Raw genomic sequence first — 19,154 nt, forward strand, 5'->3', positions numbered from 1 at the left:
GGAGGTCAGGAATTTAGTTTTTGACATGTTATATTTGAGTATGTTAAGACCCCATATAATCCCTTGTCTAGTGGGAGAGGCTTATATTAAAGAAATACACGAATAAAGACAGTATATAATTACAATAAGGACAAGAGTAGGGCATCTTGAGAAGGAGTGATAGGAAATCTGATTAAATAGAAGCTGATTGGGGGTTCTCTTAGAACTGATGTTCGGATGAATGGTGATTAAGAGAAGAATGAGGAGACGAGGATTCCAGGCTAGAGGAATTGATATATGTGAAGGCTAGGAATATTCAAGAAATATTTTTGTTGGGCGCCTGGGTGGCTCAGTGGGTTGAGCCGCTGCCTTCGGCTCGAGTCATGATCTCAGGGTCCTGGGATCGAGTCCTGCATCGGGCTCTCTGCTCAGCAGGGAGTCTGCTTCCTTCTCTCTCTCTCTCTGCCTGCCTCTCTGCCTACTTGTGATCTCTCTCTGTCAAATAAATAAATAAAATCTTTAAAAAAAAAAAAGAAATATTTTTGTTTGAGGGTATGACTGCAATAGAGAGAACAAAACTGAGGTACAGGGTGAGATACAGATGAACCACATCATGGAGGTATTTGGAGGTCAGGTGAATTTTATCCTTCTTAAAAAGAGCAGGTCTCAAAATGATTTAGGCAAGGGAGTGCCATGATTTGATGTGCATTTTAAGATGAGTAGTCTGGAAACGGAATTGGAGAGGAGAGGCAAGAGTGGAAACAAGGCACATTATAGGGAGGCCATTGTAGTTGAGAAAGAGATGATGGTGGTTTGGATTAGGGTGGTGATGGGGAGAAGTGAGTGGATTTGAGATAAGTTTTGAAGGTGGAGTCAATAGGAAGATACTGAAGGAGATATGTGTGAGTTTCTAATCAGAATTGCTGATTGGTAGCCGTGCCTTTCGTTGAGATGGAGGAGGGGCAGACAGTGTTCAGGTTTTGACTTGATGAGTTTAGGTGACAGATGTCAAGTGGAGATGTCTAGTAGAAAGTTGGATATACAGATCTGATGTTCAGACTTGATACATATATATGATATTTATGGGGTATTTAACGTGTGTAAGATCATGCAGTGGACGAATTAGGAGTAGCAGGGAAAATGCTCAGGACCAAGTTCTGAGGCGCTCTCAACACTTGGGGGTGCAACATTAGACAAGAAACTGGAGAAGGAGAGCAAGGATCTGCAATAGGGCAGCATGGGAAAGAGGAGGACCATAGGAGCGAAGTACCACAGAAGCCAGGACAGGCTTTTAAGAAGAAGGGAGTGAATATTTGTGTCAAGTAAGATGAAGATCTGTTTGATTTATCCTCCTGGAAGTCATTGGTAACACTGTAGCAGCCTTGGTCTGTATGGTGGTCCCTTACTGGGGAAGCCAGAGGGGCATAGGCAGAAGAATGAGTAGAAACAAGAGCAGGGGGAAGTGTGAGGCCAGCTCTAATAAGGAACCTGGCAATGTACAAGGGATGGGTTGGTGGCCAGAAGGGGATACATGTTAAGGGGAGGGGTTTTTAAAAATTATGAGCTGAAAGAGCTACAATGTTGGAAGGAACACTACACCATCATGTTAGAGGGGAAAATATTTCCCATGGGAGTCCTCGTAATTCATTGGGATGCCTTTTTCACTGCGAGGAAAGTCTGTTTTGTGTATATTTAGAATAGATGTGCTTATTACCACTGACTGGTTTTTCTGTTGCATTTCCCAAATGCCTGAGCCAGAATGAATATATAGAAGAGTATTTCATACTTAATGGAAGTAATGTAAACATTTATGGGGTGCTTTCTATGTGCCAGACACTGTATTAACTGCATTACTTGTATTAACTCAATAAAATGTTTGCTGAAGGAATATACAGAAGCTTTTTTTCTTCCTTGCATAGGATTGATTCCAGAGGAAGCTGGTGGGAAAAAAAGAGAGATAATGTGTACTTGGGGAAAAGCAGATTTTTATTAAATTCACAGAAATCTTCGTACAGGAAACCAGAGAAATAGAATATGATGCTAATGACTGGGCTCAGTTCATACTGATTTAGTGCCTTAAGACTGTTATTTTAAATAGAAATGAAGATTTACTTTTTCTTCTTGCACAATAGAAAAGAACGAAGGGAAAGTCCACAGTTGTGTCCTGTCCCTGAGTGTGTGGCTTGACGGCCAGTGGAATGAAGAGTTGCAGTCACAGTCTTGATGACTCATTAGGGACTCCTGTGCTAGATCATAGTGTTGCCTTGGTGTTGCTTGTGAAGGTTCTTTCTAGCGATTCGAGATCCCAAAGACAGGGGGAATGATGGTTGACTTGAAGTATCATTTGTATTCCCTTTGTAGGCATTAAATAGTCTATTTCGGAGCTGAAGATGGTTAGAAATAGTATTTCAAGTAGGCAGTTGAGTTGTCATTTGGAAGACTGGATCTTTGTTTCATTGTTGTCATGCTGTGGTGGTTAGGAACATGGACTCTGGGCCCATATAGACTATTTCAGTACTAGTGCTGCCTTTCACTAGCTGCCTTCAGGTCTCCACTAGGGCAATATTAACTACTACTTGGGCTTTTGTAAAGATTAAAAGAGTTAATACAAGAAAAAAACCTCAAAGTCTGACATATAGCAAGCATTGTTTGCTTATTATTATTCCATGGGCCTCTGGAATGCAGAGTTAAGACTGTATTGGCTCATGGTTATTTTATTTTGTTGTTATTTTTAAAAATTTAATTAATTAATTAATTAATTTGAGAGAGAGGCAGAGCTAGCAATGGAGATAGTGAGAGAGAGAGAGGAGAGAGAGAGCATATGAGCAGGGAGGAGAGGGAGAAGCAGGCTCCACAGTCACCACGGAGCCTGACGCAGGGCTCAATTCCAGGACCCCCAGATCCCGACCTGAGCCAAAGGCAGACACTTAACCGACTGAGCCACCCAGACACCTCTCATGCTTAGTTGATGTGTTCAGTATATGTGGTTTCAGTTTCCAGGATATTACTAAGAGAAGCATCTGCCAGGGTGCCACTACAAAAAAAAAATAGGCGGGGGGAACTTACCATTCTTTATCAGAAGAGTGTATATTTAGTGTAAAAAAAAAAAAAATCCAAGATTAGACTCGAATTTATTCCTGAATTAAATGAACCATGATTCTGTTGACACTTTCTAGATGACTAAAGGACATTCGGTTGGACTCTGCCGTCTTAGACTCTGCCTCAGCAGCTTTCTGGACTAGTAGGTAAAGCTTAAGGGTCTATTATTAGTAAGAGTGGTTTTCTTTTTTCTTCCTTTCTGTTCTAGTGAGCGCATAAAAGAAGTAAAGAGGAGTAATCTGTGGCTTGTAGGATCTAGTGGTTCTGCAGAAGTACTTTGGAATTATGGATTTGCCATAATGGCTCCTTGTGCTACTACATTGTACTATTCCTTGATTTTTGTGGTATTGACTTATAAAGTTAAGCAGGTCATATATATATATATATATATATATATATATATATATATATATTTAAAAGATTTTATTTATTTATTTGAGAGAGAGACAGTGAGAGAGAGCATGAGCAAGGAGAAGGTCAGAGAGAGAAGCAGACTCCCTGTGGAGCTGGGAGCCCAATGCGGGACTTGATCCCGGGACTCCAGGATCATGACCTGAGCCGAAGGCGGTCGTCCAACCAACTGAGCCACCCAGGCGTCCCGAGCAGGTCATATATTAACTGACATTTGTGTAATGCTTTCTTTATGGGAAATACAGAAATGTTTAGGAGAGATTAGGTTCTTTCTACTTAATTTGTAGCAGAAGAAATGGAGCTAGTATAGATTGACAGGTTAGTCAATCTATTTATGCTTAGTAATTTTTAAGGGGTAAGAGTAGAGAGAGTTGAAGTCTCCTAATTCTTAATTTATTTCTAGACCCTGAGATTGTTGTTGTTGTTTTAAATTTTTACTTTGTACCATAATGGGATGATAATCAAACTTTAAAACGTTAGCATGGCTGTAATTGATGGGTGATACAAGGATCGTAAACTGATTTTAAAACACTTCATTTTATGATAATGCTTTAAGCTTCTTGAAATTGCTTAATTTGGGGCGCCTGGGTGGCTCAGTGGGTTAAACCTCTGCCTTCAGCTTAGGTCATGATCTCAGGGTCCTGGGATCAAGCCCACATCGGGCTCTCTGCTCAGCAGGGAGCTTGCATCCCCCTCTCTCTGCCTGCCTCTCTGCCTACTTGTGACCTCTCTGTCAGATAAGTAAATAAAATCTTTAAAAAAAAAAAAAAAGATTGCCTGGTTGGGTAACATATTTAAAAAAAAAAAGAAACTACTTAATTTATTCCTGTATAAAATAGAGTACACTGATAAATGAAAATGAAGAGTAAGTTTTTGTTTTTCTATTAAAGTCAGAATAAAAGTTATAAGTTAACAGCATTACGGGCTTACTCTCTCTGGTCCAAGCACAGTGTGCCAAACCCTTTAGGCGTTAGTTAATTTAGTCTTCCTACAAACTTTGAAATAGGTACTGTGGATACTATTTTACATGTGAGACTTACAGAGGTCATTCCTTCTGTGTGGTCGTGGGGGCGAGTAAGTAGCAGAACTGGGATTTGTACCAAGGTCTTTGTCATCCAGAGCCTGACTCTTAACCACTAAGAGCTTTTTTATTTGTTTATATCCTTTTTCTTTATTTGAAACTCAAATGTTTATCTAAAATAGTTTTGTTTTCACTCTTAGCTGTATTCAGTCACTCTGAAAAATAAAAAATAAAAACTTTTGAGACTGTTTAAGGGTATTCCTAAAACATACTAACAATTAACGAGTCTAGATGGTTCGTTAATTGAGTTCGGTTGCTTTCAGTTCTCTTAGTTAGATTTGAAAGGAAACTGTAAAATTTCCATGACCTCACCTCTGTGCATTTTTGGGGCCAGGTTAATTAGTATTTCATAAAGTTCTTTAAAGGGTATATTTATAAACTTGTTAAGGAACTTGACTGATACATCACATATTTGATTTTAGGATCGTTTTACAATTTATAAGTGTCAAAGCAGTCCAAGTTTAACAGAAATAACATACCAAATTGTTAATATTTTCTTTGTGTTCCTTTTTAAAATTCTTTTTCTTTTTTTTAACCTCTCCCTTTAGAGGAGCCTACACTAGTCTTTGCATTGTTGATTTAAAAAAAAAAAGAAAAAAGCAAGGAAGTTTCTTTTTGTAGAGAGAGGAAACGGCTGTTAGTTTGGGACTTTATCCATATTAGGTATAAACTAAATATAGAAGTGTAATCCATGGTGAGGTCACATCTATGAAGTTTCTTAAGCAGAGCTAATGAGATCAGCCAGTGCTTTTGGATCTGGGTTTTTTTGTTTGTTTGTTTCACTTTTTTTTTTTTTTTTAAACTTTTGGATCACTTAAAAAGGGCACCAAACTGTTTAGTCCTATGGTCTGTCTTCCTTTGTCTGTTAAAGAAAAACCAAACAGTTTACAAGGAATCTTTAAGACAAACGTACACACACAAATTCTTTCTGTATGAAGAAGAGTTGCTTATCTCCTTTTTGTGGGAGGTTATAAATAGGTTGGTTTCTTTAGTTTCTTGATCCTCTTGTCATTTTCCTATCCCCAAATCTCTCTCTCTCTCTCTCTTTTTTCATATCTGTAACTCTCTCTCTTTTTTAAGGTGGCTTTATCCCTACATCTTTTTTCACTTGTATCTTTACTGCGTGAGACTAGATTGCTTTTGTCTTTTGTGAGATTAGCATTTTCTTGTCTTTTTTTCACTTTTTAACCATGAAGTCAGATTTCAGTGTGGTCAAGTGGTAATAGGACTCTTCTGATGGGTTGGTAACAGATACTGTAGAACAGAATGAAGGAATAAATCTGTTTCTGGCCAAAGCACTTGTTCTCAAATAAGAACTCTTAAAAGCCCCCTGGAATACTCTTACTGACAACCACTGTTTTCAGCTTTTGAGCTCCTCAGAGCTCTTTGCAAGCTTGCCAGAGTGTTCAGGCACTTAGGACTGTGCTATGTTTCTGAAGAGAAGAACTATATACCTTTATGGTATATTTTACTCTAAATCTTTTGGAGTACCCCCAATTCTGTAAGAAGTTTAGCTTAACATATAATTTCAGGGGTTTTAGTTCAAGAAAACTAATGCTCTCCGAAGTTTTAGCTCCTTCTCTGACCTTGTTGCTCCCTCCGCAGAGCAAATCCTTCCCACTCTTTGTCTGGAGCTTTGTGCTTTTGCCTATTCTGCTGTTCATCTGAATCATTTCTCATCCTTTCTTTGTTTCAGGCCAGAGTGTAAATTCTAGGAGATCAGGGATCAGGGACTATTTTCTTCATCTTTTATATTTTCCACCCAACATAATCTCATTACCTAGTAGAAAGCTCAGTAATTGAGTAAATGTCTATTAGAGTTTTGGGGCAAATTGATATGTGAAGTCTGGGGACAGATGCATGTAAGAGAGTCTTAAGGCTGTTTTTGGTGTTGGCTTCTGTATTGCCTCATAGTAAAACACCAGAGATAAAAATAGTATTCAGTTATTGAACTGGAGACATGTAATTTGGGTTTTATGTCTGGTGCTCACTAGATAGCCATTGATCCAAACTTAATAACAGATGGGTTTAGAGGTCTAGAATCTTCAAATTACATAACTGGAAGACCAGGTTCAAGTAGTTGTTCTCATCTATACAGTGGGTGTGTTTCTTAGAACTAATGTCCAGTCTAGTCCAGATATATTTTAATGTACCTAAGTAGCCTTAGTCATGGGTGTTTAGGTCCAGACAGAAAATTGAGACTTGTTATTTAAAAGTCATATCCAGATAATTAAATTCATAATTAGATGCAGTTTATTAGAAAAAAAATGTAAATGGAAGTAATAAAAATTTTCAGTGATAATGCAGTTTGTCAATGAAATGAAGAATATTTCTTTTTTTTTTTTAATTTTTTTTTTATTTAATTTTTTTTTTTAAAGATTTTATTTATTTATTTGAGAGAGAGACAGTGAGAGAGAACATGAGCGAGGAGAAGGTCAGAGGGAGAAGCAGACTCCCCATGGAGCTGGGAGCCCGATGTGGGACTCGATCCCGGGACTCCAGGATCATGACCTGAGCCGAAGGCAGTCGTCCAACCAACTGAGCCACCCAGGCGCCCATAAATGAAGAATATTTCAAGAGTGAATTCTTGGACTGGAAATGTTTTATTTTTCAAATGAACTACGTGAAAAATAAAGGGAAGATTTTGTTTGTTGTGTCTAAAATAAGACAGATACAGAACTATTTTTTCTAGGTTAGAATTTGCCTATTTTTCATATTTAAGGCCCCTGTGTGTTGAAATAGCAAGTAAGCATTTCAGTAATAAACATACATCTTGTACTGTTCAGATATTTGAAATTTATTTTAGACCAGCTAAGAACTCTAAATGTTATCTTTTCACAGCTGCAGTACATTGTTGAGGATGTTATTTAAGAAATTTTTTTGTAAATATATTTTAATAAACATAGATAATCCAAAATAAAATACCAGAGAAAAATTCACTCTTTCCTATGTTTATTGACTGATAATATTTTATATTAAAATTCTATAGCATTTTATGTTTGTTTGGTGCCGATACCTATGATTCTATACATTTTTATGACTGTAGTTTTTCATTGTTCATTGTTATTGTTAATCCACTGTTCTTAGTTATTTACAGATCCAAAATTTACCTATTAAACAGTACTGTGATGTGTGTCTTTATAGCTGATTCTCTGTGCATAACCATGTCATGTAATTATGTTTTTAGAGTTGCTCTCATATCTTGTTTATCCTCTGAATTCTTTATTTTGATTTTGTTTACCTAAAGTGTAAACTCTTGAAAAAAAAAGAACTTCCTGGAGAATTTAGATTTTTTATAAAGGGAGAATTTGGAATTTTGGTCCTGTGGCTGAACGCTTAGTGGAATATCTATATCTGGGAACTTGTTGATGAAGAGAAATACCTCTCACCTACTAAAACCGGGTAGCTGCCATAAACACAGATTGGTAAGGAAGTTTTCTTTCATCCTAGGTCTTTTTCTGAGTCTAGTTTATAGTACAGCGTGTATATTTTTAAACTACCCTTAGGGAAAGTGGCCGCTGGGCTTTGACTTGCATAAGAATTTTACCCCCTGCTCCCCCAGTGTATTTGTCTTTGGCTGATAAAGGAAAACTCTGGAAGTTAATGAATTTATCTTTGGTTAGAAGATGTTAAAAGAATGAGTCTTAGACAATGGAAAAGTTAAAGATATATTTTTTGTATGTGAGCAGAGTGCAAGTAACTAGTCATAAAGAGCATATATTTCTTTTTTTTAGTAATTTGGTTAAGATTTATCTATTTAGATTTATTTATTTATTTATTTAAAAGAGTATTTATTTGTTTGTTTTAGAGAGCAAGAGAGAGTGTGCTGGGGATGAGTGAGGGGAGAGGAACAGAGGGAGAGGGAGAGAAGCAGACCCAGTGTGCTGGGTGCACACTGATATGGGGCTTGATCTCACAACTCTGAGATTATGACCTGAGCCAAAATTAAAAGTAAGATGCTTAACCAACTGAGCCACCCAGGTGCCCTGAGCATATATTTCTTTTATGTTCTTGAGCATAGTTATAATAACTGCTTGAAAGTCCTTTCTTGCAAATTACAGTGTTTGGGTCAGCAGAAGATGTGTTTCCTTGATTATTTTTTCTTTTGAGAATGGGTTGTGTTTTCCTGTTTCTTCCTGTGGAGAATGCTTTGGATTGTATTCTGGATATTGTGAGTGACAAGTTGTAGAATCTTTGGATTTTGTTATGTTCTTCTGAAGAGTATTGATTTTGCTACTCTTTTTTTTTTTTTTTTTTTTTAAAGCAGGTAATTAAGTCACCTGAACTCAAACTGCAGCACTCTTGCCCCTGTGGTGGTGGCATCTCAGATTTCAGTTCAGTCCTTTTAGCTGTCCTGCCTGGAATCTGTACTGTGCTTATGTATGTCAGGGATCAGCTAGAGACTTGGGCAGAGTTTTATTCAGATTTTAGGACTCCTGTCTTTCACTCTCTTTTTTATGGTCTTCTACTTTATTTTCCAGCGGCAATGGTTGCTCTGAGTGCTGTTCTTCAAACCAGCAGAACTGTGGATTTTCCATTGGAATTTTAGTTGCCCTGCATGGCACAAGATGAAAAGATAAACATTGGGAAAGTTGTCCAGCATTTTCCCCTTCTTCCAAATGTCAGTTCGGTCCCTTCCAACATTTGCCTGCTTTTGTTTACTCACCAGTGCCGTCAAATGGTTGCTTTGGTCTAGGAGTTATTCTTGTTAGGCGGGCAGAGGATCGATCATTGGGAACTTTTTTGCCATACCAGAAATCTCAAATTGTTCATTTGCTTTTACTTTCTACAAAGATTTTAAAAGTAAGTTCTGTACCTAGTGTGGGGCCTAAACTCGCAACCCTGTGATCAAGAGTCATATGCTCAACCAACTGAGCCAGCCAGGTGCCCCTTGCATTGTTTTTTAAAAGTTGACCTTATAATTTTAGAATGGTTTTAGATTTATGGGAAAATTGCAAAGGCAGTACAGAGAGTTCTTAAACTGATTTTAGATGAAAAAAAAATTTTTTTAAGATTTTCTTTATTTGAGAGAGAGAGAGAGAGAGAGAGCGCGCACCTGAGTGTGATCGAGCTCACGAGTTGGGGGGAGGGGCAGCAGGAGGTGGGGAGAGGGACAGGCAGACTACCCACTGAGCACAGAGCCTGAAGAGGGGCTCAATCCTGGGACTCCAAGATCATGATCTGAGCTAAAGTCAGAGCTACCCAGGTGCCCCTAAATGAAAATATTTCCAAAATATATTAATGCTTCCTTGACTTCTTAAAATGCTGAATTTAACTGCTGACTAATGCCAGCATTCTGATGAATTCTGTAATGTGGCAATGACCTGGGGAACTGTTGAGGTATGGAAGACTATTTTTGCCCTTCTGCTAAGTGGCCTCAACTGTTATGCTTTTTGGATCTAGATCTGTTTTGTGTGTGTGCATGTGTGAGATGTGTGTGTGTGTGTGTGTGTGTGTGTGTGTGTGTGATTTCTTCCCTTGCCAGCTTAGCTCTGTTGATGCAGCCCCTACTTTTCTGTTGTAATCTGTTGTAGTTTGGTAAGCCAGACAAACTTGTTCAAATAAATGTGGAATAAGACTAAATCTTTCCTGAGAGCTTAAATGTCAAGTTGATGAGTCCAGGTATACGACCTTCAGATTTCAAAGATTTAGTACAAAGAATGTAGTTATTTTTCATGTCAATTACATGTTGAAATTATGATACTTTATTTTTTTAAAGATTTTAAAATTTATTTATTTGATATAGGCACAGCGAGAGAGGGAACACAAGCAGGGGGAGTGGGAGAGGGAGAAGCAGGCTTCCTGCTGAGCAGGGAACCTGATGTAGGGCTTGATCCCAGGACCCTGGGATCATGACCTGAACTGAAGGCAGACACTTAACTGACTGAGCCACCCAGGTGCCCCTTTTCTTATTTTTCTTTTTAAAGATTTTATTTATTTGAGAGAGAGAGAGCACAAGCAGGGAAGCGGCAGGCAGAGGAAGAGGGAGAAGAGCGAGAGAAAACACAAGCAGGGGAAGAGGCAGGCAGAGGAGAGAGAGAAACAGACTCCCCGTTGAGAAGGGAGCCCAATGTGGGGCTTGATCCCAGGACTCTGGGATCATAACCAGAGCCAAAGGCAGACGCTTAACCAACTGAGCCACCTAGGTGCCCTGAAATTATGGTATTTTAGATATATAGAATTAAATATTTAAATTAATCTCACCTGTTTCTTTTTTACTTTTAAAAAAATCTGGCTACTAAAAATTTTGAAATAACATTTGTAGATTACTTTATATTGAATGTAGTTCATGTAATTTATTTTACTTGGTGGTTGTACCATAAAATCATGAGATTAGGCAGGTAAGATTCAGCATCTCTTTCTCACCTTGGTGTAAGAAATTGTAAAAGTGATTGATAGAATGGACATCAGACATCAGACTTCAGTTCTCCTGCTCCTCAGTTGTATGACCTAAGGCAGGTTCCTAAGGCGGCTTTAAAATCTGTTTCCTGGGGCACCTGGGTGGCTCAGTGGGTTAAGCCTCTGCCTTCCGCTCAGGTCATGATCCCAGGGTCCTGGGATTGAGCCCTGGGTCAGGCTCTCTGCTGGTCGGGGAGCCTGCTCCCCCCACCCCCACCTGCTGCTCTGCCTACTTGTGATTTCTCTGTCAAATAAATCAATAAAATCTTTAAAAATAATTCCTCACTTTATCTGATTAAAAAAAAATCTGTTTCCTTATCCAAAATATGAGGGAAACAGTATCTAACTTCTTATGGTTATTGTGAGGATTAACATATATAAAACATTTTCATAATAGTGCATATCAAGTGAGAAGTAAACTGCTGAATTAAACAGTAGCTGTTAACTTGTTTCTAGGCCACTTTGGTGACATTTTCATTTGTTGTATTTGATTCCCATAGAGAGTAGAATCAAGGTTGATCCAGGCAGAAGAAAAGGGTTCTACTTTTGGTTATCTTTTTTTTCCTTTATTGTCAGTCAGTATTTTTAATTATATATGACATATAATTTGCTCCAAAGAGATAAGAAACTTTGTTCCTCCTTAGGCTTTTGATGGGTGAATATAACTTAAACATTCTGGCAGAACTTGTTTTTGTTATGGTTCTGTTGTGCTTAGATGGAAAGTCTGGTCATTGTATATCTGACACTTTGTTTTAACAAACAACTCTAGCTGAGACATTTCAGATTTTATTTGAGTATAGATTAGAGTGTTTGTTTTCATTTTCAGCTTATGTTTCAAGTATGTAACAGTACAAAAATACTCAATAGAATCTTTCTCAACTGTCATTCATTCCCTACTTTATTTAAGCTAGTCATTTTTGAGTGATTACTTTGCATTCAGCATTTTTTCAAGCAGTATGAAGAATTCTAAAGAAGTTCTGTCATCTTTAAGCAGTTTAGTATCTTGGCAGTGGTTAAGGACAGGAATAAGATTGTCATGTGTAAACATTTTTTTTTTTAAAGATTTTATTTATTTATTTGACAGACAGATCACAAGTAGGCAGAGAGGCAGGCAGAGAGAGAGTGGGGAAGCAGGCTCCCTGCTGAGCGGAGAGCCTGATGCAGGGCTCGATTCCAGGACCCTGAGATCATGACCTGAGCGGAAGGCAGAGGCTCAACCCACTGAGCCACCCAGGCGCCCCCATGTGTAAACATTTTGAACATTTATCTTCTTTTATAATTTTCTTAAATCCTCTGCCCACCAAAAAAAAAAAAAAAAAAAAAAAAAAGGAAAAGCAAAACAGTACAGAGGTGTATAAAGTTAATACTGTCCCCACCTCTCCTAACGTATGTCGTGGGGTCAACAATATCAATTTTGGTTTGTAGCCTTTCACACTTAAGAACTGGTTTTAAGTCAAGGGGGTAGTTGTACGGTTATCTTTTGAAGGGATTTCTCTGTTATCCAGCAGAGTATAGGCATACCCTGACCCCTGTTTTTTTTTTTTTTTTTTAAAGATTTTCTTTATTTATTTGAGAAAGAGAGTGAGAGAGGGAGAGAAGGGGAGAAGGTCAGAGGGAGAAGCAGACTCCCTGTGGAGCTGGGAGCCCGACCCAAGACTTGATCCCGGGATTCCAGCTCATGACCAGAGCTGAAGGCAGTCACTTACTCAACTGAGCCACCCAGGCGCCCCGCCACCCCTGTCTTGAGGCTCTCCTTTACCCAGTTACTCAAACCAGTAATCTGGGGGTTGGTTTCTTTCTTTCCTTCACTTTCCACATGTAAATCCTCACATCCTCACAAGTCTTTAGGATTGTACCCTCCCAATTCAATTTAACCCATGCATTTCTTTCTAATTGCATTGCCTCAAATTCAAGCCACATTCCAAGTCTCCCAGTGTACATTCTTTGCCAGCTCCATGTCCGCAGCCTGTTCTCCATATGGTAGCAAGTGTTATTATTTATTGTCTTAAAATGGAAGTTGGATTTTGCCCTCATATGCCCCTGCCCTTCAGTGGTATCCCATTACCCCATTCTCTGGCATTTCCCCCAGGCTCAATGAAGTCGTGAAATTGTTCTCTACTTAGCACATACTTTTTACTGAGCATTTAACCAGATGCTGGGCAGTATTTCAAGAGATTGTCCTTTTAACTCATTTAATTTCCTGACTATGAAGTAGGTAATCCCCATTTTACATATAAGGAAACAAAATCCCAGAGAGCTTAAGTAGTGTACCAGGCATCACACAGTAGGTTAGGTAGAATATCAAAGAAGACACTGCTTCCAGAGTCCTTGTTGTTAACCATTGTATTAAATGATTTCCTTCTGTACGGTAGGCACTTGGTGAACATTTCTTAAATAAGTGAGTAAATGTTCCCTCTGTAAGCATAAAATTCAAATTCCTTAATTTGGTCTGGAAGATCTTTCATGATCTGGCCCCTGCCAATAGTGCTTTCTCTCGTACTCACACTGGCTCTTGCACAGCTGACTCCTTCTCATTCTTTAGGTCTAAGAGATCTTTTATGTCATCTTCTCTAAAGTAGGTGCTCCTTATCCTTATTCTTACTTTGTTTTGCTTTTGGCACTTACTATAGTATATGTTTTTAAATTGATATATTATCTGTTTATTCCATAAAAATCTAAATTTCATGAGGTGTCAGGTCTTATCTGACAGTTGTTTCTCCAGTGCCAACTCCCAGTGTTTGGGAGACAGGAGGCAGGAGGTCCTCAGTAAGTATATGTTGTGTGTGGAATAAATATGCCTGGATCCTGGGCAAGGGGTTCCTGTTTCTGGGAGCTGTCCCATAAATGAGGAAGAGAGCCCATAGCTTGAACATCAGTGGCAAGAGCTACCCAGCCCACTGAAATTCCAGAGCAAAGTCTAAATGGCAGTCTGTAGAAAATAGAATTAATTATAAGCAAACCTGAGCCCCGAGTGGCTATTCTATCTCCTTTAACTTATGTTGAGAACTGTGTTTTTTCTTTCTTTACCGAATAAATGTTTTTATTCTTCCTGCTACTCATAACTGGAGATACATGGTGAGGATGATTTATGATTGTGAAAAACAGAAAACTCTACCTCAAATTGTCTTTAGCTGCCAAGGAAACATATATAATATGAAATAGATCTGGGTTGGGCTCCCTTCTTTGCAATTCTCTTGGCTCTGTTGTTTTTTGGTGTTGGGTGCAGCCTCTGGCTTCGGTCACATTGGCCACAGCAGCCGCAGGTTTCATTCACATCCAAGGATTTCCTCCTCTGGAATCTTTGTCTTAAGAGCAAAGACTGGGACTGGATCTCATCACCGAGTCTTGCTGCTTATCACTGGCAAGAGGAATGGAACTATCATGGCTGACTTAGACTTAGAATCAGTCCAGATTAATTCCAGCTTTGGAGATTGGGTCATCACACATTGTGTCCCTTGAGGAAGGGTGAACAGATCAAAAGTGGGAGTTCTAGCAGCAATAAAAAGTGGGAGAATGGGTGTTGGGCAGGCAACTCTCAGAGTTTGTTATAGTGGCTTCTGTGGTTTGTTAGCTCTGTTCCAAGTTCACCTGGAGAACTAATTTAAATTTTTGAGAAGCCTTAATCTGAAAGGTTTGCCTTTTTTTTTTTTTTTTTCCCTATAGTGATCACCTGGAGTTTTTTGTAATTCCTGAGGCTTTCATTGTTAGCAATCAATAGAAAGCTAATACGTAGTAAGGCATCTGCAGCAGATGAGGTCTTATGGGAAGGTTAAAAAAAAAAAATGTATGCCATCACAGTGAAGTGACAGTCTAGCCCAGGAGATACAGTGCAGGGATATAAACAGTAAAGTAATAATACACTGTAACCATTTAAGAGATCACAAGACAACTGAATATTAATTGTTAAATAAGTGGCACAGGCTTGCTGTTGCTTGAAGTTTGTAGAGGCAGAATCTTGAGCTCCACCCTAGATCTACTGAATCAGAAGTTGCATCCTCGCAAGATCTTCTGATGATTTGTGTTGATCTCCGAGTCTGAGAAGCCAGAGTAGAAGTTGAGCGGACATGTGACTGGTTTGGGCCACAGTGATCTAGAAAGGTTTCTTTGAGGTGAGGCTTGAACTTCACCTGAAGGACAGGGACAGCAGTGGGTATTTCTGTGGGAGAAAAGGAGATTTGAGTCACAGAAGTGTCCAGGTTCATGTGGCCCATTGTACAGGACAGATGGGAGGGGATAATGGAATCATGGTACAGGGTCCTCAAGGACGTGGGTGGGTGAGTCATCTTGGGAAAGGAGAATTGAGAACTTTTGCAAAGATCTAATTTTAAAGACTATTGTACATGTTTACAGGCTTCTTTTTATAGTTAGTTCAATTCTCAGCTGCATTAGGTTACTGAATCATAATTTGGTCATTTACTAATGGAAACAGAACTGAGAAACTACAGGAAAATGAATTCTTTCACATTCTCGACAGGTTTAATTATCTACAGTTGTAGGTGGAAGAAGCTTAAAAAACAGAGCTGTATCGCTAAAACAGGACATTTAGCTAAGACTAAATTGTGGGCTAACTTGTGTATTTTAGTGATTTCCTCCAACAGTCTTCAAGTAACCTTGAGTCTTGATGACTTTAGTAATTACTATAAATTTTATTTTATATGGTTAAGCACAGTTATCTTTGTCTTATACTTTTAGTTGCTCTTTCCTTTTTTTATATTTGAAAATAAAGTAAAGTGAAAGGACATATATTTGAATAGTTTTGAATGATTCCTCAGTTTGGTGATTAAGACTAAAGCAAGATAACATTGAGTTTCCTGTTAACAGCTGAATTACTAACTCAGAGGAGGAGCCATGGCAAACTCTTAAAACTGAAACTCTCAAAAGCGTGATTTATTGGGGGATATTTATGACACTTTCGAGAAAATATTAAAGTGTTATTTCAGTTGTTGGGAAATGTGGCTTCTTTTTTTTTTTAGGTTTTATTTCCAGGTAATCTCTACACCCAACATGGGGCTCAAACTCAGAACCCCGAGATCAAGAGTCACATGCTTCACTGACTGTGCCAGCCAGGTGCCCCAGATGGGGAATGTACTTTGAGTTATACTGTATCTTATATTGAGTTTCATTTTTAGTGTGTTTTCATATTCTTAAATTACTCAGATTCAACTTTGTAGAACATAGGTAATACAAAGGTGGGAACCATGCCTTTTCTTATTCATCACTGATCTCCAATATTTAGTGTAGGTAGGGCCTTACATGGTTGATGGATGATTAAGAAATATAAAAAATTTTAATTTAAAAATACTGATTTTTTTATCTGTCCTTGGAGATAATATATAACTGGTACAGTAAAAATGAGTTATAATTAGAAACTATTCATACAGAAGTAGAAATTAGATGAATATAAAAACTAGTAATTTGGAAATAATTTTACACTTTCAAGTTGTAAGAATAAGAACAGTACAGAAACCACCCAGTTTACCTATTAACACATTACCCCATTCACTTTATTATTTGCTCTTTCTTTTGAAGTTGCACACACTGTATTCCCTAAGATTAGGAATATGTATCTGGTATCACAAAATTATAATTACCAGCTTCTGTAAAGCAATCTTCAACCCCCCACCTCTTTCCCCAGACCACTCCCCCACCCCTGCTGCCCTTCCAGAAGAGAAAACTAAAAGGCCAAAATGCTTAGGTGACTTACCCAAGTGTAAAGTTCCATGGTTTCTAAGTGGAAAATCCAGTCTGTTTTTCAAGTCAGGTGTTGGTCCATGTCCCTAACATCACAGAAGAATCTTTTTTTTTTCTCCTGACAAGTCCAATCATTTAGTAATATAATAATTAAAATTTGTAATTGTTCTTCTAAACCAGTTACAACCATCCCACAGAATAAAAGACTTGATCTACAGAGGGATCTTTGTCACCATAATGTCCTTAACATTATATTTGGCAGTAAGATAAGCCCTTAGAATGGTTATTGTTACATTGTTTTGCTTCTGCTTCTTAGTTTGTATAAATAAGAATGGTCTTGATTTTGAGTGTCTAGGTGTTTTTGTTTTGTCATTAGATTTTTATTTGAGCAAGCGAGAGAGTACAGGCTGGGGGAGGAGGGGAGGAGCAGAGGGAGAAAGGAGAGAAGCCTCTCCCACCAACCATGGAGCCCCAAGTGGGGCTCAATCCCAAGACCTTCAGATCATGACCTGAGCCTAAACTAAGAGTCGGTCCCTTAGCCAATGGCTTAACTGACTGAGCCAGCCAGGTGCCCTTGAGTGTCTAAGTTTTAAGGGCTTTTAGGTTCCTTTGGTTTAAGTTTCGATATATCCTGCATTGAGGACAGATAGAGTAGTATTCCTTTAAAGTAAGAGAGGAGGCTGTTATTTACCAAAACTGTGTCTAACGAATGGTGACCGGGTTGCTGGTCTACAAAGAGCAGAGTCCGGAAGGCATCACGAGGAATTCAAGTTCAAAGTCTGACTGTGGAGTAAACTTTCCAGTCTTTATTTTTGGCATATTTTTCCTCTGTGTAAGTATTTACCAAAGTGTAGTCTGTCCACCAAATGCATCAGAATTAGAATTGCTTGAAGTGCTTGTTAAAAATGCAGACTCCTGGACCCCACCAAAGACATACTGAATCCAGATGTCTGGAGGTGAGGCCTGATAATCAGTATTTTATTTTAATTTTGTATTTATTAAAGATTTATTTATTTTATTTTATTTTAATTTTTTTTAAAGATTTTATTTATTTATTTGACAGAGAGAGATCACAAGTAGGCAGAGAGGCAGGCAGAGAGAGAGAGAGGAGGAAGCAGGCTCCCTGCTGAGCAGAGAGCCCAATGCGGGACTCTATCCCAGGACCCTGAGATCATGACCTGAGTCGAAGGCAGCGTCTTAACCCACTGAGCCACCCAGGCGCCCCTAGATTTATTTATTTTAGAGGGAGTGTGTGTGTGTGTGTACACGTACGTGGGGGTGGGAGGGAGCAGGGAGCCTGATATGGGGCTAGATTCCAAGACCCTGCGATCGTGAACTGAGCTGAAGGCAGACACTTAACCGACTGAGCCACCCAGCTGCCCCTGTCACTTTTGTTTCACATTATTCATATGTTTGGGGTGGAAGACTTTTGTTTGCTTGCGTTTTATTTTTTATTTTTTATTTTTTTGAAATGAAAGATTCATGTGCGTAGTACAAATATCAAAAAGTGTGAAAGGGTTCTAAGCCCCTGTATTTGTTAACTCCTTTGGTTCCCATCAGCAGTCCAACTAGGTAGGTCATCTTATTGTTGCCATTTTGTGGAAGAGGAAAACTGGGCCCAGAGAGGCTGAATCACTTTTTCAAAGTCACACAGCTAGGAAGTGGTGGCATTCTGTGGGTGTGGCTCTTAGTTAACCACCTTCCTCTGCTGAGTCAAAATATATAAGGATGAACTAGATGAATACATGTGAAGAGCTTGTTTGGGGAGAGTAGAGCATTCCTTTTCAGTAAGGTAAATGTTTTATGTGGAGCTCAAATAGCCTAGCCTGCAGTTTCAGCTAACCCTTGTAGCTGGGTATCCTCCTGTCATTTCACACAAATCTGTTCTTCCGTAAATTGCATAGAACCAAACCTGGAGAGTAGACTCAAGGGCCCGGTGGTACTAAACCAGAAAATGGTAGCATCTGAGGTCTTTCTCATGCCCTGCCGTTGGCTGTATTTTATTTACATCACCAGAGCTTGGGATATAGTAAATGCTCCGCCATGTATCCTTTGGCTCCATTTTTGGGATTAGTTCCACAGTTCTTTCCCCTTTCTTATTTTTTGGAAGAATAAAGTAGGGATTCTAATGACTAAGCGCATGAACTGAAGAGTGCATCGTTAGGCCTGGAGTTCTGTGCCTGAAGCATCTTTATAGTCCAGTAACGTTTACTAAACTCTTCCCATATGCCAGGAGCTGTGTGTACCCTAACTGATTTGACCCCCTAGTAACGTGGTGTAGGAAGTCAAGTTTCACAGATGTTAAGTAATTGACTGAAGATTACGCATCTAATAAGTAATGAGGTCAGGATTCCAATCCTCTGAGTCTGATTCTCAGCCTTGTTTCCTTCATGCTCTGCAGAGCCTGTGGAAGGACGATGGCTTATTGAACCTGAGGACCTACATGGTCCTGGCATGTAGTTAGGAAAAGCTGAAGAAATGAGTAATAGAAAGG

General features: G+C 38.8%; 1 protein-coding gene and 1 long non-coding RNA gene across 2 annotated transcripts in view; both read left to right on the forward strand.

Annotated features, from left to right (window-relative positions):
- Positions 1-19,154, forward strand: part of CLIC4 (chloride intracellular channel 4) — a 71,423-nt gene that overhangs the window by 9,658 nt on the left and 42,611 nt on the right. The gene's annotated exons all lie outside the window — the stretch shown is intronic.
- On the forward strand, positions 2,697-7,711 carry LOC132001802 (uncharacterized). The gene is made up of 2 exons (XR_009399679.1): positions 2,697-3,224; positions 6,949-7,711. It is a non-coding gene; the product is annotated as an uncharacterized LOC132001802 (long non-coding RNA).

The sequence above is a fragment of the Mustela nigripes genome, chromosome 14 (assembly GCF_022355385.1).
Source record: "Mustela nigripes isolate SB6536 chromosome 14, MUSNIG.SB6536, whole genome shotgun sequence".
Classification (NCBI taxonomy): Eukaryota; Metazoa; Chordata; class Mammalia; order Carnivora; family Mustelidae; genus Mustela; species Mustela nigripes.